The 23,379-nt window shown below is 41.7% G+C and overlaps 1 protein-coding gene across 1 annotated transcript in view; it reads right to left on the reverse strand.

Annotated features, from left to right (window-relative positions):
- Positions 1 to 23,379, reverse strand: part of FREM1 (FRAS1 related extracellular matrix 1) — a 275,149-nt gene that overhangs the window by 146,438 nt on the left and 105,332 nt on the right. The window lies entirely within an intron of this gene.

Genomic DNA, 23,379 nt, shown 5'->3' on the forward strand with positions numbered 1-23,379 from the left:
CTCCTGCATCCGGACTCAGCATGCCCCCCATGGGTCTGTCACTTGTGTGGTCCCACAGGAGCCCACCAGCCTCACTGCCCAAGTGCAGCGTTTGGTCGCCTGCGTTCAGAGGGAGTTGAGCTCTGCTTCTGTTTCCTCGTCTGTTAAATGAGGATCGTAGCCTAATTTGTAAAAGAGAATTATTTGCACGCGTTTCAAAAGCTGATTAATTCTAAATCATCACAACAAATAAGAAATGAGCTTCGTAATTTGTCCCATGAGCACAGCTCTGACATTGCTGGGCAATGAAGACACCTGAGAAACACTTGAGTGGAAATTGGAGAACAGATATTTTTCTAAGTGAACATTTGGGGGTTTTGTTCACATGTCAAAGGGACTAGGAATCAAGTCACAAAGCTTCAACAGACACAGCTATTGATTCGGTGTATGCGTACGTACTCACATTGTCTATGACACTAATTACATTATAATGCACTGAATCTGCACAAACGGGGTCTTTGTTTCTACTTTAACCACTTAAAATTTCAAGAATATTTCTGTGTTCCATACAACAGAAATGATTCTGCAAAGTAAAACGTATTGCAATAAAACCTGGGGTTCAGGGTATGGTTGGGTGAACCAGTGGTGGTTTACTATGCCCGTAGGAAGTCTTTACATTTTAATGATTTCAACAAATTTCTGTACATAACCAATGGATACTCAAATAAATGTCTGACTAAAGAGCGTACACAAAAATTTATCCACATCTAATACACCAAGGGAAGACTCTTTCCCTTGTCATTGTTTGAAACCATTCACTTTTGAGGTAGTCCACAACACACGTCACTGGTATCTGGGGGGGGGGTACACTTTACAGAGCAGCCTTTTTTTTATGGTGTCAGCCTCAAACTAAAACAGTTCCCACACTCCCACTGACGGTGTTGTCCACACTCCGGCTGAATTAGGTTGGCTTATTTGGGCAGAAATGCAAACTTGGTTGTTGAACCTTCACAACAAAGTCAAACCTGGTTTCCATTCATGTTTGGCATCTAAGACCATCCCAAAAAACAGCCCATTCGGAGAGAAGAGAGCGGCTAAGTGTTTTGTAAAATGGAGAGATAAGGAGAAAAACTTTGCTTTCTGAGATTATTTAAAGAATTAAATCATCATAAAGGCCGTAAGGATGGCCCGCTCTCGTGAACCCCTCTTATCTCACTTTCAACCAGTGAGATATCTCACCCCTCCCTTCTCCTTTACTGCTTCTTCCTAGATCCCCTGACTTTTTAACATGGGGAGCCTAGGGTACAGTCCTTGGACCTGGTTTTTATGTACCCGCGTTCCCTAGTGATCTCATTTCTTGGCTTCAAATACTCCTTATATGACAAAGTGTCCCAAATTTATATCTCTAACCTCCTCCCTTAACTCTGGATTCCATATGCCACTGTCTATGAGACATGTCCCTGGGGGTGTTTAATGGGCATCTCATTCTTCATGTGGCCAAATTTGAGCTCTTGGTCTTCCCTCCCTCCCTCTCCCCGATCTCAGTTAATGGCATCCAACTTTTCAGTTGTTCTCTCCCTTGTCTCTCTGAGTGTTTGGTCTACAGCTAAACAGCAACAAAATCCTGTTTGTTCATTGCCGTGGACACATCTTAGGGTGACCTCCAATAATCATGACCCCGTAGCATCTGGAACTGCTCTCCCCTCGAGCGACAGCAGAACCTGTGAGGCTTCCAACAGACAGAATGAGTCACAGGTAATGGGATGTAGTTCCCATGGTTACACTGTGTAATACACGAATCTCTCTTAGCAGACTGGGGCTCCAGGCTCTCCTGCTGAATTTGAAGAAGCAAGCTTCCCTGAGGTCCAGTGTCACAAGGAAATGAATTCTGCTGACAGCCTGAATGAGCTCGGAAGAAGATTCATCCTAAATCAAGCCTCCAGATAAGCCTGGCATACAGTTGATACCTTGATTGCAGCCTGAAGCAAGGAACCCAAGTAAGCTGTGACCAGAATCTGGACCAATGTCAACTGTGAGATAAGAAATTTGTGTTGTTTCCAGCCACTAAATTTGCTTACATGGCAATATAAATTGAATGCACTCTTCTTCAAAACATATCCAGACTCCAACCACTTCTTACTTCCATTGTTGTTATGAGGGTGCAAGCCATACCATCAACTCTTTGTTGGGTGACTGCAAACAGCATCCAATTTGACTTCCCTCCTTCTCCTCTTGCCTCCCTTATAGGCATTCTTCAGCATGGCAGCCAAGGGTCCTATTAAATATTACTTAGGTCACTTCCGTGCCCCAAACCTCCAATGGCCTCTCACCTTAGTGTAAAAGTCATAAGGCAACCGTGTATGTAATGTGTTTCTCCCTCACTTCTCTCATCTCCTCTTGTTTGTCTTCCCTTTGCTTCCTCTGCTCTAGGCCCACTAGCACCTCTGCTTTTCCTCAAACGTATCAAGATTAGCCTTCTCCTCTTACTCCCACCCCGAACTTTCCCACTTGCTGTTCCCTCTGGCACATTCTTCCCTCAGATATCCTTCTTCCTACCTCACTGGCTCCCAGCTTTCCATCAAATGTCACATCTGCCATGTACCAACCACAACTAACCACCCCCTCAAAACTATGACACTCCCAGCTCCAGCATCCTTTTCTGCTTCGTTTTCAACCTTAGCCCTTATAACCACCTAATAATACATTTGCTTGTTTATATTGTTTGTGACCATCTCCCTCACAGAGGTGAGAACTTTTATCTTTTTTATTCATGGATTTATCTTTATGATTCCCTCCATCTTATTGCCCAGGACCACACCATAGGCTGGCAGAGCCGTGAGCTAGAAGGGGCCTCAGTCTCTGGGACATTTGCAGAGTGTGGTCACCATACCAGCCCATTCTTCCAGAATTTTACATGGCAGAGAATGGAACCTTCTTTCTTGTTTAATGTACTGTTATTTAGGGCTTATTTTGGTACTCATGATTGAACTGAAACTATAATTTTAATCATCACTTTATTCTTCAAGTTTTTCTATTAATTTAATTTACTCACTAATCAGCTAAATAGTGAGGGTACCTTCTTGCCTAATAGCATATGGGGCAATAGCTCATGCTCTAATCATATCATAAGAAGTTCTCAATTAGAAGATAAGTACACAGACCAAGACCCTAATGTTTATCCACAAGGAAGAGATGAGAGAGAAAGAGGAGGAAATCTATTTCTGTGGCTCCCTGAGCCGCAATAATGTAGAAAGAGTGGACCTGAATTCTGAAAATCTAGATTTGACTTGATTCTTATGAACATTGGTTTCCTCTTTTAAAAGCAGAGCTATCCATCCTCCCGCTCCCAATTTCCCTGTGAGACCAAATGAAATAATCCATGTGGAAATATTCTAATTATAAAGCCCTATACAAATGTAGCATTATTATTACAAAATACATCAAAGGAATAAGAGGAAAGCTTGTCTTGAGAAAAAGTGAATGGCAGGACTTGGGCCTTGGTGAAGGCAGCAGCATCGGGTTCAGTACAAGTCAAACAGAGTATGTTCTATTTACATTCTCATTCACTCTTCCTTCCTCATGATCTTAAGACAGGCTGTAGTAGCAGAAACTGAATTCCAGTATTTCAGAAACAACCTGAAGCAACACAACTGGGAGGAAAGGAAGGGTACGACAGTAACAATTTCCAAACTCAAAACCAAACATCCTTCAATCAATGGGGCCTGGATGAAATGTGCAAAATTAGGCTCCATGAAGATCAAAAAGAATCTGTTGTATTTATGTTCTATTTACATTCAAATTTTTGCTCTTGTATTTTTCTCTTGGTGTTGAGGAACACCAAGTATGTGGACATTCCATGGAAAATATTGCTCTGATTTTTCACTTGAAGATGGTAGCAGGAGAGGGAGAGAGAGAAGGATTGGGATGAACAGACGGAGAAGAAAAGAGAAAACAAACAAACAGAACAACAGCCAAGGAAATCGGGGCTCTGAATCACACAAGGTTTTGTAGATGTTGATGGGTCTTTTATCTCCCCCCCCCAAATTAAATGATAGTAATTGTCTTGTCTCTGATACAAAATTATGACGTCCAGAGGGAACCAACATTTACTTGACAACACCCTGATAGAGCTCATCTTGAGAAGTCCATTTTCTGGTCCCAACATCGGGCCAAGTCAGATGCTTGGAATCCATCCATGTGGGCATCCCTGGGGTGAGCGGGGTCAGTGGGAGCACACAGACGTGGAAGCAGAAAGGTGGCTAAATTCTTCAAGGGAGCTTGCAAACTGACTTTTAGCCACTTTAAAATTAATTTGACCCTGCAGTAGAAACAAATCCTGTCTCTGCTTGCCTACATGGTTCAGCTGCTTCTCGGCATTTCAAAATCCTCATGTCACATCTCCAAAGCACTTCTGTTCCTACAGACCATGTTCTCACCATTGTCTTTTTCCTTCTTGTAGAAATCAGGTATTCTAAGGAAAACATGTTCTGAAAAGTGGTAAACCACTCTGCTTTGAGTTCTTCCTCACAAAAATTCAAAAATGTTTCTGTAATCAACCTTTCTTTCTTGGTAAATTTCCTGAACAGAAGAAAGTAATTTAGTAACATATCCTGGTGGATGGGGGGTAAGGAATATGAGCTAGTATTTATTTCATAATTATACATTTGGTTTAACCTTAGGAGCATGTATTCTTTATGTTAATAAAAACATGATACTTCTGTCATTTATCTAGGATATTCTGCGCACACATCAGGAAAAGACTGGATCCTAACTGTACATCCCAGGCTCTCTCTGCAACGGAAATTTTCAATGGTCAATGATAATGATGTACCCTGAGAATATTTACTACTATTCTTCTTTAAAATATTGCAGTGGTAGCCATGCAATGCCAGGGATGTACTTTCCCCCTCTTATAGCCAGCACAATAATCTATCACAGCTTTTTGTTTGCTTGCTTCGCTGTGCTCAGGACTCTCATATGTAGCCTGATACTCTTCTCAGTGGTCCAAATTAACTGGTACCAATTAAGGGAAGATGATGTAAACAATGGAATGTCTTCCCTATTTCACAAGTACCCTTAAGTCTTTAAAAATGAAAATAAACCTAAAGACCGGAACCCAATAAGCCCAAAGAAAATGAAAACACTAATTCAGAAAGGTCTGTGCACCCCTATGTTTACTGCAGCATTATTTACAATAACCAAGATATGGAAGCAATCCACAGGTCGACTGATGGATGGAGGGATAAAGATGTGGTATATATCCACAATGGAATATTACTCAGCTATAAAAAAGAATGAGATCTTGCCATTTATGACAACATGGATGAAGCTAGAGAGTATTGTGCTAAGCGAAATAGTCAGGGAAGACAAATACCATATGATTTCACTCATATGTGGAATTTAAGAAACAAAACAAATGAACAAAGGAAAAAAAAAAAAGATAAACAAAAAAACAGACTCCTAAATACAGAGAACAAACTGGTGGTTGCCAGAGGGGAGATCAGTGGGGGAGTGGGTAAAAGAGGTAAAGGGGATTAAGAGTATACTTATTGTGATGAGCACTGAGTAATATATAGAAATGTTGAATCATTATACTGTACATCCGGAACTAATACAATGCTGTATGCTAACTATACTTAAATTTAAATATAAATATAAAAAAATAAATAACAAAACTGGGGGGGATGAAAATTAATAAAGTGGGTTTAAGTTAAAAACAGCCAACTCAGAATCAACCCATTTCCACCCACCCAAACATAGAGAGATTTCCATATCCTTGCCTAGGATGGTGAAGAAAGCCAGTGAGATTTTTCTAACTTCTACTTCACATTAAAAATCTTAAAAATACCAGTCAGAATGAACTTAGAAGCCATCATGGAATCTTTCTGGTGGATTTTTAAATCATCATTATTTTCACCCAAACGAATTTCCAAAGGAGCTCATATATATCAAGTGTAAAAACTTAAAGCGTAAACATGTAGCTGAATATAATTATCCATAGGACAACTGAATCAAATCCAAATCGTATGTGACATGAACTGCTCCAAATAAACGGACAATCAGGGGAACTGTAGCCACAGAGGACAACTAGCTGTCCAAACTTAGGCAAAGGTGCTCTTCTCTGTGTTTTAGTGGAGGAAATTAAGACTTAGGCAGACTTTACCCAGGACTTCAAATGCAATGCCTCCTCTGAACTCTCACCCCCTGGAGAGAGAGAGAGAGAAAGAGAAGTCTAATTGCTCCTTGTTATAGGCAACAGGGAGTCAACATTCTAAGAAGTCATAGCCAGGAGCAGGAGAGCCTGGGGGAAGCAGGTCTTGGAGTCCTGGTATAGGGCTCTTTCCTCCTATAGGCTGGCAATCTCATTCTATTCTTTCCGACAGAGAGCAGTTGAACCATATAGACCACAAAAGAAGGGCTGGGAAGACACAGTCATAAAAAAGTTTTTCTTTTTAAGAAGCTCATAACCTCTTATGGAGTTTTAATTGTTCAATGACCCCATGAGAGTGAAAAGTCTTTGGCAATCTCGCCCAACACAGGATTTCCAGAAAGATTTCTCTCAAACAGGGAGAACAGAATCATGCAGAAAAAATAGCTTGTGACTTCTAAGACTTTTTTCTGTGACAAATAATTGTTCGTGTCTTTCTTTCCTCATTTTTTGATTACGTACTATATACAGGCACTGAGCTCTATTGTCTATATGTATGTTTTCATTTATTTCTCACAACAAACACTATGAAGAATTTTCTACTATTATTCGGATTTTACAGGTAAATAATGACTTGGAGAAGTAACAGAAGAATTATAATACAAACTAACATTTACTAAGTGCTTACCAAGGGCTAGGCAGTGTTCAAAGTACTTTACATGTATTATCTTGTTTAATTCCAGCAATGGTTTTAGGAGGTAGAGAATGATTTTACAGGTTTGGAAAATGAGGTACAAAGAGGTTAAGTAACTTGCCCAAGGTCATCAGCTTGACTCTGGGGTCTGTGTCCTTGTTACTGTAACCTAGTTTTGCCTGACTCCAGGACCCATGTGCCTAACCACACTACATTACACTGCTTCACATCACAGCAAAATCTTACACTCCTTGCAATTACTTCACGACCCCCTCGGGGTCGTTTTCTTACAGCACGCAAATGCTTAACAATTTTCTTTACGGTTCCGGACAGCAATTGATGACTGTTGTCTGAGTTAAAGTTTCACTGGAGGCGATGTTCTCTCAAAGAAGTAGCTGTTACTTTAAGAGCAGATAATTAAGGCAGAGGCCCTGTCTAACCGCATCTCACTGCTCCAACTCACCACACTAGCAGCACAATTTGAAGGCCTCAAGGCAAACAGGCCTCCTCGAAATTCCAGTCTATTAAATCAATAAAATATGTGTTGATTCTGTTTATAGCATTGTGCTTCCTCCATGCTGCAATTTTTTTTCTAAAATGCAATCTAAATCACAGAATGTATCGTTTAGGAGAAACTTTAGAAATCAAATAGTCCATATCCTTCATTTTTTTTTATCAATGTCCTTGCTTCTTTTGAAAATAACCCCCTTTTATGTGTATAAAAGAAATGCATGCTCCTTAACTAAAGGATAAAAATACAGAAACACAAGGAAAAGGAAAAAATACACTTTCCCAATGCCCAAAGAAAACATCCTTAGGTTTTCAAATGTATGCATATGTATATACAATTTTTAAACTTAATTAAAATCATACTATAAAAAGAGCGTGGACCATCCTTTCCTATTAACATAACATTCTAGTCTGAGCATTTTCCGTGTTATTAAACATTGCTTGTGATCTTACTTCTCATTTGTGCACGCTATCCAAGACATGGCTGTACTATGATTTCTGCCATCATTCCATTGCTATTTTGAAGTAGCAAATCTCAGTAGGTTGTGATGAAAACTCCTTAATTATACATTAGTTTATTTTTCTAGTTCTTTCCTTTTGATAGTTTTCTAGCAGTGGAATTATAAGATCAAAGGGTGTCAATTTATTTTGAGGCGCTGATATGCATGCTTTCTAGAAAGATGGCGCTAATATGACACCCTTACCAGTCTTGCTCACATTCCACATCATCCCTTTAATCTTTACTCACTCCCCAAGTGAAATGCTGTATCCCGTCACTATTTTAACTTGCATTCCTTTGTTTACTTGAGATTTAGCTTTTTATTTATTTTTAATGACCATTAAGTGTGTGCACTTTCTCTTAGAAGCCCCTTCATCTTACAGAGGAAAGAAAGTCCCATGGCAGTTAAGTGACTTAACTTTACTCATGTTGACATAAATTTCTAGGCACAAGATGGTGCCACTCCTGCCCAGGATGCCGCATCAGCAAACGAAAACTTAGATAATTTTCGTGTCCCCGCAAATGCTCTGCTTGACCAGAAACACAGTCTATTCAATCAGCCAATCCCCAAACGCCAAGCCAACTCTCTGCCTTCTCACCCCAAACGAGATTGATGATGTGGCCCCAACCAGTGAGATATTCTCTAGTTCTTTCTTCCTTGTTTTTTATTCTTTGTCTTATAAAAGCTTCTTGCCCTCCACCCCATTTTGCAGTTCTCTGAGACTGTCCACCTCATAAAGTGTTAAATAAAGTTTGTCACCTAAATTGTCTCCTTTAATCAGTTTCTCAGCACCAAGATTACACACGTATCCGGAGACGAAGTCTGGTCTGGAAACTTCGTTCTCCTAACATCCGGATCACAGCAATGTCCACTATCCCTGCAGCTCACTTAAGTCATAGATGCTCTGTGCAGAAACAACCCTTTCAATATTTTCTTCCCCCGATTCAGCAAGTCCTGACAGACTCCCAGAACTATGGAGAGAAAGCCTTCCCTCAGGCTCTGCTGTGAAGACCAAGGTTGTAAAGATTAATCTTTGACCACCACATGAACTCATTAGAAGGTTTCCATTCTCAGATTTTTCAACAGTTCAATGTTTATCCCACTGATAAAGGCCACATTTTGCAAACTGTGTTTCTTAAAATACACATTTTGGGGATATTAAATTTTTTTCACACACAAAAAAAGTCTTCCATATCCAAATATATCTGGAGCACAGAATGCTAAGGTTTTGGGGGGGGGGTTGTTTTGTTTTGTCTTGTTTTTTTTAAGATTCACAATGCAATATGAGCATATCAGAAGCTCTAAAAAGTCCTGAGGAAAGAAAAAACTTTCAGCTGGAAGTTTGCAAACTTATAGAAAACCCTCTCCACCCCCATACAAAATCCAGGTTCTTTGAGAAATCACTCAAGAAACACTAGGTTAGAGAGTTAAAAATAATGGAAATATAGAATGGCCACATGGTATCTCCAAAATCTCCGGCCACACCTGATAAATCCATACTTAATGAATCTACATCAGAAATCCAAATTCCAGGCCATTCTTTGGAAACCAGACATCTGACCTTTCTCTACAAAGACCTTCCACTAAAACTACCTTCAAAGGTAGAGAAAACAGAGCGCCGAGGGAAAAAGGTTTCGTGCCCTCGATTTACAGTTGTTTTTAACGACTACTGAAGTTTCTTAAACCATCAAAGGCATTTCCTTGAAGATTAGGAAGTGGCCATAATTTACATTCACTTTGCTTTTAGCCAGAGGGTTGTATCAAACAAATTTTCACGACAGCTTGTTTTAATTGAATAACTTAAACAGAATGAAAAACATTCACATTCACTATGGTGGACTGCACCTGGGACTTAACCATGTGTCCACACCCAAACACACTAAGGACCTTCCCAACCACAGTCACCCTATTGAAATTGGCCTTCCTTTTCTTGAGTGAATTCTGCATCTTCTAATTCACCAAACACCAAGTTGTCCAGAAGTGAGATTCTGTTTAAATTCACGTGAAATCATGTTCAGAAATTCATTATACCAAAACAATTCTCTTTTAAAAATACATCCTGGTTCTCTGTTTGAATAGGACAAATTCATTTGTTCATTTAAGATACAAGCAATTGTAGAATTCCCACTTTGTGACAAGGACTATAATAAGTGCTAGGATTATGAAGACCAAAAAATAATAATAATTCTTGCTCTTAGAGAGTTTATAGTGTAATGGAGAAGGACAGACGTATAAACTCCGAATTCAAAAAGAGTGGTAGGTGTTCTAATGGTGGAATGCATTGCATACTACAGGAATAAATAGGTGGGTGGCATTTGGCTCAGACTGGGCATTTGGCTCAGACTGAGGTCTCCTACAACGGGAGAGAGCTAAATTAGAACAAATAGGATTTATTTAGAAAGGTGAAAGGGGCATATCTGAAGATGAAGAGAAAGAATGTGGCCGAGTGAGAGAATCAACAGTAGATGTTATGTCAGAAGTACAGTGTTTTTGTAAATGAATGGAGAGGCAGCTGACTTGTAACAGTTCACTAAGGTATAACCCCTACCTTTGAGAACTGAGGTCTGCGGGAGAGAGATTTATCATCAAGTACTTTACAATACAAAATGATGGGGCACCCAGGTGGCTCCGCCGTTAAGTGTCTGCCTTCGGCTTGGGTCATGATCCCAAGGTCCCGGGATCAAGCCCCACAGTGGGCTCCCTGCTCAGCGGAAAGCCTGCTTCTCCCTCTCCCACTCCCCCTGCTTGTGTTCCCTCTCTCGCTGTCTCTCTCTCTCTCTCTCTGTCAAATAAATAAATAAAATCTTTAAAATAAAATCTATACAATACAAAATGGTATTGCTACAATAGCATATGAGCAAAATACTCTAAGGAGTTCATCAAACTCAGCAGTTTTCACTTAAAGAACTCGTACTATTCAAGATGAGATACTTCATGGTCAAAACAATTGCTCAACATTCAGAAAACTACCCAGCATGGTGCCCGAGTGATGCAGTGGGTTAAGGGTCTGATTCTTGATTTCAGCTCAGGTTGTGATCTCAGGTTTGTGGGATCAGGCCCTGAGACAGACTCCACACTCAGTGCAGAGTCTGCTTGAGATTCTCTCTCACTCTCCCTCTGCCCCCTCCCCACTGCTCTTTCTCTCTCTCAAATAAATAAATAAATATTGAAAACAAACAAACAAACAAAACAAAACTACCCAGCATTGGTGCTTGAGCTACACTCCAATAACCTTGACCATCTTACTTGCATGCCATAGCTAATGATAAAATCCAAACTCACAGATGTCTGGTGGAGAAAAGAGGCCAGCCATCACAAATAGTCCTATTAAAAGATCTGCTGAAATAGAAATCTTTTTTTAAAGCAGTATTTTTAAAGAAACAAGTATGAATTTGGAATATACTTTATGAACAAAGATATTCATGGCCCCAAACTGGAAAACCCAAATGTCTAACAATAAGGAAATAACTAAGTAAACATATAGTACATCTGAAGTTTAAAAAAATATTTTCCCAATTTTTAAAATAGTATAAATTCATTGTAGAAAATTTGAGAAATAAACAATTATAAAGAAGAAACAAAAACTATCTAAAATTCTAACATGTGGAGATAATTATTGTTACTACTCAGTCTGCTTTCTTCTAGGAATAGTTATAGATTACTTTTTTTATTTAAATTCAATTAATCAACATATAGTGTATTATTAGTTTCAGCGGTAGAGGTCAGTGATTCATCAGTCTTATATAACACCCAGTGCTCATTACATCACGTGCCCTCCTTAATGCCCATCACCCAGTTATCCCATTCCCCCATCCCCCTCTCCTCTAGCAACCCTCAATTTGTTTCCTGTGATTAAGTCTCTTACTGTTTATCTCCCTCTCTGATTTCATCTTATTTTTCCCTCTCTTCTCCTATGTTCCTCTGTTTTGTTTCTTAAATTCCACATATGAGTGAGATCATATGATAATTGTCTTTCTCTAACTTATTTAGCTTAGCATAATACCCTCTAGTTCCATCCACGTTGTTGCAAATGACAAGATTTTATTTTTTGATGGCTATGTAGTACTCCATTGTATATATGAAGCACATCTTCTTTATCCATTCATCTGTTGAAGGACATCTTGGTTCCTTCCCCAGTTTGGCTATTGTGGACACTGCTGCTATGAACACTGGGGTCCAGGTGTCCCTTTGGAGCACTACATTTGTATCTCTGGGGTAACACCAGCTAACCATTCTAACTGGTGTGAAGTGGTGTTTCATTGTGGTTTTGATTTGTATTGGAAATGCTTTTGATGGCTTAGACTAGGTGGTAAGTGATAAAAACTGTAATGTTGTTTGAGACTAAGTCACAGTACATCAAAAGTCACAGAATTCTAGGGCTGGAAGGAGCTTCTCCTCCAAATTTTACTTAAACCAACATTCTCATCATTAGGTGTGATGCATTTACTTTGCATCCGGCCCTGTTTCACAACCACTTATGGAGTAGATTCGATTCTAAGGATTCTAAGGTAACTAATTTGTCCAAGGCAAATGCTAATAAATGATTGAGCTGACATTCCAACCCCAGCGAATAGGCTCCATGGCCCATGTTCCTGAACCCCATGCTCTACACATGCCAGCACACACACAGAGGTCAAGGTGAGGAAGCAGCGGCCCTAAGGGGCTAAGTGATTTGCCAAAGGTTAAAGAACTGGTTGGCCTGCTGCTTTATTCGCTTATGCAAGCAGAGCACGGCAAGAACACCACAGTATCAAATACAGGGATAGAGTAAAGTAAGAAAAACTACAAGTCATATGCATGGATCCTGGCAGTGAGGAGAGGCAGACACTGGTTTGAGAGTAGTTTTCCTGGGAGCGGGCCTTCCAGCACACGGGCAAAGCCCTCAGTCAGGGCAAGATCTGCCAAGTCAACATCTCTTGCCATGGCCTCGCTGCCTGTACCTGCCCTTCAGGGCGATGGGGTCATTACAAGAAAACAAACATTGAATCCTTAAAAAAAAAAAAGGCAGTTCTTAAAACCAACAAATAATTAAACATAACAGAACTCTAATGAGAGAGTCTTGCCTTTCTTCTCTGCTGAGGATCTTAGCACAATTCTGATGTTCAGGCGCGACCTACACATCCCTTTATTTAACAAATATTTGTTTTACAATGTTTGTTTTTTAGAAATAATTTTGTAAAATCAGTACAAGAGAAGGAGGAGGAGGAAGGCAGTGGGGAGGGCTTAATGCTCTGCTCTAGGATTACAGCTGAAGTGAAAGGAAATACAGCAGTAATACGCATGGACTATAAATCAGATTTCTCCCCGTTCCACTATTTCCTTGAACAAGGTCCTTGTTCTTCCTTGGCCCCTGTTTCCTCACCTATACAATAAGTGATACCTTTCAGGGCCATTAGAATAGTTAACTGTGATAATGTGTGTAAATGTATTATGGCTCCCTCCAAGTCCCCAGCACGCAGGCGCACGTGCACCCACAGACAGACCAAGGCTCCAGGAAACTCAGTCCCCTTTCTGGCCCAGGCCAATCAGAGTTTTTTCTAAAACTTATTAAAAACATTGCCAGTGTAATGGATACAGGTCATTAAACCTCCGTCAAAACCCAGAGAATGTACACCACCACAAGTGAATCCTAATGAACCTATGGGCTTTAGATAATCATTAACTGGTTCATTAATTGTAATAATCATAATTGGCTCAAAACTGGGCTCATTGCTTGTAGTACCCCACACTCACACGAGATGTTAGTAACTGGGGAAACTGGGGGGATTAGGACAGAGCGAGAACTCTGTCCAATTCTTCTATAAACCGAAATACGCTCCGAAACTGAAGTTTATCAATTAAAAGATAAGTATTAGTTGAGCCATCCTTGGACATGCTCCATGACTTAGGTTGACTTGACTCTCGAGTAACACCCAACAGAGCTAGGAAATTTTCTATAGAGCCGTGCAGGGCCATTACAAACAAAATAGAAGCAAGGCAAACCACATGGACTTCTGGCTCCTCGCACTTCCTGGCGTTCAGAACTGAGTGTGATTTTACCCACGCTGTAGAGCTCTGTCCTTCCTCAGGATCTGCATACATCCCACTACTCAAGCACCAGCAGTGCTGGCCACATGACACCCCCACATTGAAGGCCCACTTGTGAACCCAGCGCCAGTACTCGTTCTCCTGCAGAGGCAGGAATCCCCAATGCCTCTGTGGCCCGCTGAGTTTAATTGCATTAAGAAGAGTGGAAACTTAATCTGCTTACTTTGGCAGAATTTGGGGTGGGCTGTGATAAGTGGGAGGGTGGGAGGGTGTGAGAGTGCTCTCAGGCACTGAGATTAAAAATGCTGCAGTACTAGTTCAAAAACAAAATCTCTGTAAACACCACAGGCTGCAAAAAAAATATCTGAATGTCTGATGAGATGACTTATTGTTGAATCCATGTGTGCACAAGAATAAGATGTGTGCAACGTATAAGAATGGCCTCATGTAACAATTACAAACACCACCAAGCCAGGGAAATGTTTTAAAAGAGAGACAGGGGCGCCTGCATGGCTCAGTCAATTAAGCGGCCACCTCTTGGTTCCAGTTCAGGTCATGATCTCAAGATCCTGAGATGAAGCCTTTCAAGGGGCTCCACCCTCAGCTCAGAGTCTGCTTCTCTCCCTCTCTCTCTCCCTCTGCCCCTCCCCCTGCTCGCTGGAGCGTGTGCTCTCTCTCAAATAAATAAATAAAATCTTTAAAGAGAGAGACAAATATGGTGCATGCAAGTGGTCTTGGCTTAAACACTTTCTTAGAGTTTCCAAGACACAAATAGACTATTTATAAAAGTGGGTTTGCAAATCATTTGTCTAGAAGTGAGAACATATTTGCTGTAGGCATAGAGTCCAGACTAGCTGAGGAAGGTAGTTCACACCGTGATGTCACTGAGCACTACATAAACTCATCATGGCAGAGGATACTTCTGGGGAAACCACACTAACACACCTGTCCTTCAAAGTATGGGCCAAAGGAGTTGAGATCCCATCATTGGGTTTTTCTCAGTTCAGTACACCAAATTCTGGGGCACAATTCATGTTGTAACCATGCTCCAGGGGTGCCAACGGTGCTGTTTTCACAGTCCAAAAAATAAATGGTGCCCCCAGAGTTATGCTCAGTCAACCCTAGTGTGATGGTTGACCCCAATGTCTCCTGAGGCCCGAGGTAAAGTGTAGTGGCTACAAAAGAGACTTCACTCTCATTGCTCCAGCCCTACTTCACTGCTGGAAGGGAGTAAACAGCCTTTAGAGGGCTGACAATGGTCTTCATCATTGACAACATTCCAGAAACACACCAAGGTGAGTTTCCCTAATGTCACTCCTAAACCAGCAGGGCCCCACCTCTGGCTTCATATCAAGCTGACTCATGCATCATCTCAAATTTCAGATTTAATTCTCCTGGGTGGGGTCCAGCCATCTGAAATCAAAAGTTCTCTGGTGATTCTAATGAGCCACCAGGTTTGAGAATCGCTGCTATAAACACCAGCACTTACTTTTCTTCTCCGAGTAGAAGAGGTAAACGGGCTTTAGTGCCCAAAGACTGAAGGTGTATCTGAAAACCATCAGGGTGGAGTGAAGTGGTGGGTCTAGCACTGGGGTACCACCTAGAAGACCAGCACCAGGAAGAGGCTGAAAGCAAGATCGGTTTGAAGGTGATTGGGGAGCAGTGCGGAAGAAGGAGGAAGACAGGATGGGCCCAGACAGAGGAAATGAAGGCCATTCCTAGGAAGCTAGTCATATGCGTGACAAGTACAGACATGAGGCAGTGGTTTCCCAAATTAGCAAACTCGTTAGAAAGGAAACAGTCTAAAATAAAAGAAATTAACATCAAGTTTAGCCAGGGAAATTTTGTGCTAGGACTAGTTTCCCTTGTATTCCAACTTTTCCCTTGCTGTGAATCTGTAAAGACAGAGTTAAATACATATATAGCAACAAATTTTATTACCCACAAGGCTAATATTTCTCCATGTTTTTTTTTCATGGTATGATAGTTCATATTGTGATAGAAATAATCATTTGGGTTTAGGCAGGAAGTAATAGGTTATTACTTGCAGTCACTGTTGATCAGATTAGAAGGAGATTTGAGGCTGTCTGCTTAATCACCTGCTGCAAAGCACAAACATTCCAACCTCTGGTCTGTAAATTAAAAATCTCCCATGTGACTCCAAAGTCTAACTCCCCTTTGTGTTCCTAGTGCACCAGTTTCTTCTTGTCAGTTCTCCAGTGAAACAGCGGCCATGATTTCATGCCTCTTCTAACATTTGTTACCACGGTCGTGAACCTCCATCTTGTCCACTGGAGCCCATCTCACTACCTCCAGCCATCTGCTTAGGATTAACAATTCGGCTTTTTCTACTCAATTTTAGAAAAAAATCAATCCTTTGAAGGAAATAAAACTGTTTTTTCTTTTTATATTAATAGAAAGCCAGGTAATAACGCATGATGTTTACATCACGTTCTCTAGCTCACACATCTTTTCATAGGCAGACCTCAATTAAGCCTTTGAACTCAGGATAAGCACTTTGACTAAGCCATTTGCTTTCTGAACACTTTAGAGGTTCAAAAGAACCTCAACCTACAAAATAAGTATGTTCCTTAAACCTTCTCCGACTTCTTTTCATCATCTGTACAGTGAGGATCCGTAACACTGGTTTCACAAGGTTGTTGTAAAGATGGTGTTTGTTGCTGTTGTTCTTAATTAACAGACAAATTCAACTGCCCTCACATCATGGGCACACGTGCTCCTTACCATGTCATCATCTAAGGTTTTGAGTCTTAGTCTTAAAAAGTCTGAAAAGTCTAGGTCTTAGATCTTAAAGTTCTGATGTCGAATCTCTCTGGCCACAGAGCTAACAATTCAGACGTGATGCCTACAAGCCCTGGGCTGTCCGGAACAGCAGGGACAGCAAGCCTGCTGTGCAATACCATGTGATCTCCGACTACGTCTCTTTTAGCTCAAGTGGTTGTCATCATTTGCCATATTTTTTTTAGATAGCGGGAGAGAGGGGGGAGGGGCGGGGCAGAGGGAGAGGAGAGAGAGAATCCTAAAGAGCTGAGCGCAAAGCCCAATGCAGGGCTCAGTCTCACAACCCTGAGATCATGACCTGAGCTGAAATCAAGAGTCGGACGCTTAACTGACTGAGCCACAGAGGCACCTCCATAAGTTGCCATTCTTAATGCAGACAAACACTTCAGTGGGGGGAGGGATGTATGAAGACCCGAGTCTCATAGCCTGTGATTTCCATGCACTACAAGGGGCCTAGCACCAAAGCAACTTACAAAGTTACAGACCAGGAAATGTCTCTGTATCAGGGAGTAAATAAAGGCCAGTAGTTTCCAATAAAGCAATCCAGCAACAATCAACATAGGAGGCCTCCTAGCATCTGCAATGCAAAATAGGACACACAGCACATTACTTCCTCCTAACCTGAAGAGTTAAGCCAGCATTGTGCAGGCTTTTTAGCCAAATGAGAAAAATAAAATGGGTTACATCTGGAATTTTTAAAAGTGCAAAGCTAGTCCTGCCTGAGGAAGTTTCCCTGTCACCTCATCCTGAAGCCAAGCTCTAAATCCAGAGTGTCTTACAAATGGATTTCTAAACGTGAATTTATAGGTCCACAGGTTTCATTTTATTCCTTCTGCTGTAGTAATGTCCTCAGAATTTGGAAGATCAGTTACTAACACCAAGCAGAGGCTTGATATGGTGGCATGGTATTTATGGGTTGAATTTTGTTCCCCCCAAATACATATATTGAAGTCCTAACCTCCAGTACCTCAGAATGTGACTACATTTAGAGACAGAGTCTTTAAAGAGGTAATTAAATTAAAATGAGGTCATTAGGGTGGCCCTTAATCCAATATAATTAGTGTCCTTATAAAAAGAAAAAATTAGGACACAGATGGGTACAGAGGGAAGACCATGTGAAGACACAGGGAGAAGAAATCAGTTCTACAAGCCAAGGAGAGAGGCCTCAGGAGGAATCAACCCTATTGACACCTTGATCTTGGCCTTGTAGACTCTAGAATTATGAGAAAATAAATTTCTGTTGTTTAAGCCACCAAGTCTGTACTTCATTGTTATGGAAGCCGTAGCAAATTCATACATACGGTACACAAGGTATGAGGAGGATATAAAAACTAGTGTGAAAGTCTTTGGGTAGCCATTTAATGTAGTCCAATGGCCACTCAACTCTTGCTCCTTTCCACTGACAAGTCACTTCCAGTGACCTCTTAATCACCAATCAACACACCCAGCGGTGCCTATATTTAATTATTCCAAGAATTCTAAGGGCTTAAGGCATCAACTATTTTCCAATATTGGAGCTAAATGTTTTGTTTTTTTTTAAATGCTGTGGTGTTCCATGCCGATCTACCGTGGGAAAGTCAGTGGATCTTAGCAGAGGCCACAGTCTGGGAGGAGCTCAAAGTTACCCAGCTGTGACAGGTGGGTAGCAGGAGCCTGATTTTTTTTTCTTAAAGATTTTATTTATTTGTCAGAGAGAGAGAGATAGGGGCAGCACAAGCAGGGAGAGCGGCAGGCCGAGGGAGAAGCAGGCTCCCCGCTGAGGAAGGAGCCCGATGCGGAACTCAATCCCAGGACCTTGGGATCATGACCTGAGCCGAAGGCAGACGCTTAACTGACTGAGCCACCCGGGCGTCCCAGAGTCTGATTTTCTTAAGACGAGGCAATTATTGAAAGAAAACAAGAAGGAAGTAAGGAGAGTGACAGGAGAGGAAAAGGGGATTAAAGGCCCTTGTGTGTGGAATTTGCAATGAACTGCGGGTACCCGGACTGCGGCAGAACACCAAGCCACCACACCACAGCCACGTCCTGCACATTCCACGACAATGACTTTATGCTACAAAATGTTTTACTGTACTTTAGAAATGAGCCAGAGATTTATCCCATACTCGGCAGAAATCAGTTCTTTGGGTGCACCCCCATCCCTGTGTGCTTCTTGTTGTTATTATCACTCTGATAAACGGGCTTTAATCGGCAGGCCTGCGGCCCTCCCCATGGGAGAAGCCAAGCCCGAAACAGAAAAGTGGCCACACCAGTGAGTCCTGAGGACACGGTGACCTTAGATTTGAATGCTGGTCCTGCCGTCTACTGGTGACATCATCTTGGCCAAATTAAGTTCTCTTAGTCTCAGTTGTCTTTCTGGTAAAAAGGGGCTGAAACACTAAGCCATAGTTGTGTTGTGAGAATCAAATGCAGAAATACATGTGTAGATGTATCTAGAACACAGTGGGTGCTAAATAAATGCTAGTGTTCTGACCACTGCTACCACCACTACTGCTACTGTGACTATTACTCCTACAACTCATCAAACATCTTCTTTTCTCCTCTCCCACCATATGCCTCATCTTGACCAACTAGCCTACATCCTTGAAAAGGGGTCTCTACTTGCTCCTCACCCCCTTGCATTCCCTAAGAAGACCACTTGATTTTGATTGCCACCAGTCCGCTGAAATAGCTGTCTCAAAGGCTGCCAGTGACCTGCTAATTGACACATCAACTTGAACTTTTCTCCAACAATCCTCTGATCTTGACAGTATCCAAGAGTGCCCTCCACCCACTTTCTGCATAACTGCTTCTCTCCTGGCTTCTACACCTCAGTATACTCCTGGTTCTCTTTCTACCTAACCATTGCCTTTTTCTCTTTTATTCACTCTTCCTTCTCTTTACCTCTATCTTCTCTGGGTCACACTGCACCGCTAAAAAAATATGGCATTTCTTAAAATTTTAACCTCAGCTAGCTTCTCACTTCATATCCACTCCCACAGCCTTTGGCTAACACCTCTAGCCTATGTGTTTCCAAACCACAGCCTTACCCTCTCCCGTAGCCTCCAGTCACACGGTCACAATGATCTGCTGCACCCTTCCCATCTCCTTGCCCCTGTTCATGTCTGCCACCTGCCTGGAATGTCTTTGCTTCCATCTTTATTAAAATCCTTAAAGTATTAAGGCCTTGTGAAATGCTTCCTTCAAAATGTCCTAAGACATAATCATTCCATTTGGAAAGATTTCCTTCCTGCTATTGCAGAAGAATCACATTTTATTTAAACCCATCACAGGGCATTTATCACATCCTACCTGATGGTGTAGCTATTTATCCATGTGTTTTGAAGGCAGAAGGACAAACTGGCCATTGCCTATAATATGCATTCAACACATGTCTCGGTAAATGACATCAGCAAATACAGGTGAACCATGCCTTCACACACTGATGTCTTTGAACTCTTCTCATTTAAACTTGAATATTTCTGTGAGTCTGGGTTATAGAGATGTTGTGTCTAGTTTCCTCTCGAAAAAGAAAATAGAAAGAGGTTGGGGCACCCTTTCTCTTAAGAGAAACGTCTTGAGTGGTGCCCACAGCTCCATTTTTGGCTTCCTCCAGTTAAATAAATTTCCAGATTCCTAAGCAAAGATACAGAAGACAAGCATATCCAATTCACAAACAGCACAAATCTAAAAATGTTCACTGTTATCAGTGAGGACGCACTCAAGATCCACAGTCTCAATAACTGGAGGCTGGAATAATGGACTGAAGCCAGTAAGTTCACTGTCCGCGGCACAAATGTGAAACTGTATTCCTCCAGAATCGACTGCACACGAACGGGAAAGCACAGACCAGCTTTGGCAGTAATTTGTGGAAAAAATAGTCTGTCCTCGAATTATTTGAAAGAGGAGTGACTTTTACTCTCTGGGTCCAGGGTGCAGACTCAGGGAGGATAGGGGGAGTTGCACCCTACTTTTATTTCATTGTTCTAAGATTTATTTACTTATTTGAGACAAAGCATGAGCGGGAGGGACAGGGGAAGACAGAGAGAATGTCAAGCAGACTCTGCGACAAGCGTGGAGCCCCACACAGGGCTCCGCCTCATGACCCTGAGATCACAACCTGAGCTGAAACGAAGAGTCAGACCTTCAGCCAACTGGGCCACCCAGGTGACCTGAACCCTACTTTTAGAAAGAACTTTCCTTCAAAGTTGTCCAATAATGGCAAGGGCTAAGATATAGACAGAGGAAGGGATTCTTGTCCCAGAGAGGAAGTGGGGATTCAGTGCCTTCTGGGGTCCCTTTTAACTGTGAGACCGGATTTCCCTGTGTGATTGTCCTCTGCCCGTCTTTCCAGCCTCCTTCCCCTGACACACTAGTCACACAGTTCTTTTTTTTTTTTTTTAAGATTTTATTCATTTATCGGACAGAGAGAGACACAACAAGAGAGGGAACACCAGCAGGGGTGTGGGAGAGGGAGAAGCAGGCTTCCCGCCAAGCAAGGAGTCTGATGCAGGGCTCGATCCCAGGACCCTGGGATCATGACCTGAGCCAAAGGCAGACGCTTAACGACTGAGCCACCCAGGTGCCCCATAGTCACACAGTTCTTCTTCTTCCCTTCTTAAACTCACTGCACTGCCCACTCTGAGCCTTTGTGTGTTTTATCCGTGCTTTTCCATCTGCCGTGAATGCCCTTCCCCCACTTCCAGCAAACCCCCGTTTCCCCGGCTAAATTCTAGCCATCCTTCAGGTCTCCACCTCCCAGACCGGTATCATCTGCTTGCACAGAATCCTGCGATACTCTCACCACCTGTGGCATTTCTTTGTTTGTTTGCAGTCATTTTATTAAAAGTCTACCTTTTCACCCTCATCGGTAAGCTTCTTGAAGATAACAACCATGACTGTTCTGCTCACTCAAGTCTCTCCTGTCCTGGTCATCTTCTCTGGCACAGAGAAGCTCAGGAAAGATTAGTTGAGTGACTGACTTATCACAGTGCAAACACCGGGCCTATAAGAAAACACTAGTGGGAAGAGAGAGAAGACCAGGAGGGAGAGCAGGGGGAGTACCACATGTCTGAATGGCTAAGGCTTTTCGTTTTCTTTTCAGTGATAGTTCACAGGCTGCTCATTTCAAATTCTCAAACATTTCTCCCAGAAGTTGGGCCCCTGGCTACGATGGAGCAAAATCCTCCCCACCAAAAAAGTTAAAATGATTTCTTTCCTGAAACGGCTATAAAAGTCTTCAAGTCTGGAGGGTCAAGAAGAAATGAGGACAGAATGATTTTCACAGTGCCCTTGCTCTCTCGGTACTAATCGCTTTGATGGCCCAGGAGCTCATGGATCTGTTCCACTGGGAGAAGAAATCAAGTGGGACCAAAGCCAGAGAAGTGATGGGCTAATATCTACTCTGCCTCGTCAGTGAAATCTGGAAGAAAGCTTGATTTCCCATTTCTCTTTTCTTTTCACCTATGAATTGAGCGGCTTGCCACGTGTGTGATTCTTTCCAGCCTTCACACCTGTGTTAGTCCTCTTCCAGAGAAGAAATACTCATTGATACTTATCATACATCATGGATCACGCTAGGTGCTTTCCAAATGTCCTTTAGCCCTCATGAACATCTTATAAGTGTCCATACCCTCATTTAACTCAGAGGAAACTGGGTAAGTAACTGGGCCAGAATTACAGAACCAAAGAATACTGCAGCCCAGAACTGGAACCCAGCTGAAATTTATTCAAAGATCATTCTTTTTTTTTTTTCTATTACACACTCCAATTTAATATTTGAGATCTCCTATTAATACTACCCTTTGGTTTCAAAACAATCACTAATGCTTGTTGGACGAAATAGAATTATTCCACCATGTTATAACAAAGAGGAAGATTTACATAAAACAGAATTAGGGTATTGCTGTTGTGTGTTGCTGTGTTGCCTTTCCCAGGAGCGGAATCACTTTAACAGGAAAAGCAAATCTGGGCTATAACTGGGATTTGATAGGAAACACCCAATAACTTTTAAACATATCGATGAATTCTCATCTGGGAATGTTAATCCTTTCTGAAATTCTCCTAACTTCACAAAGCTTTTGGCTTATAATTGACAAAACGAAGAATTTAACAGGAAATGTGGACCCTGGAATGAAAATCACATGACATTGAGTGCAACCTCATGAGATAAAGTCCTGGCTCATTTATTATATGAAGAATTTAGGGAGCATTTGGAAGCCCTGAGCAGCTGATAACACTTGACAGAAGGCAGAGAGGGGATCCCAGGGAGGTGGAACATGGCTGGAAGGACGTGGAGCTCAGTGGGTCCTGGGGTGTTTTCTGCCCTGGTCTCTAAAGAAGCCGGATATGAAAGTCTTAAGGATAAAACTGACAGTGAAGAGTGACATACAATCTTAGAAGCCTTTGCATGATGCATAAAAGAAGTATTTCTGACATCGTATCAGCAACCCCGTAAACGGAGAGGGATAAGAGTGAAACCAAAGACTATTTTGCCACCTCCTTTAAACCTACCAATAAGAGGCCAAGAATCTTTGGTCAAAAATATCCTAACTCCGCAGTATCCCTGTACATCCTCCAGTGAGTAGTTCCCCACTCAAACATAATATCTGCAGACAGCTGGAATCTACGTTTGTCAGAAAAGTGCCCAGAGCACGGCTATGTTTTCTTATCTTGATGGCCAAGTTTTAGAACCCTTTGAAATGACGCAGTCATGGCAGTAAGAGAAACTATAGTACGGA

This window comes from Ursus arctos, unplaced genomic scaffold, assembly GCF_023065955.2.
Source record: "Ursus arctos isolate Adak ecotype North America unplaced genomic scaffold, UrsArc2.0 scaffold_18, whole genome shotgun sequence".
Lineage (NCBI taxonomy): Eukaryota > Metazoa > Chordata > Mammalia > Carnivora > Ursidae > Ursus > Ursus arctos.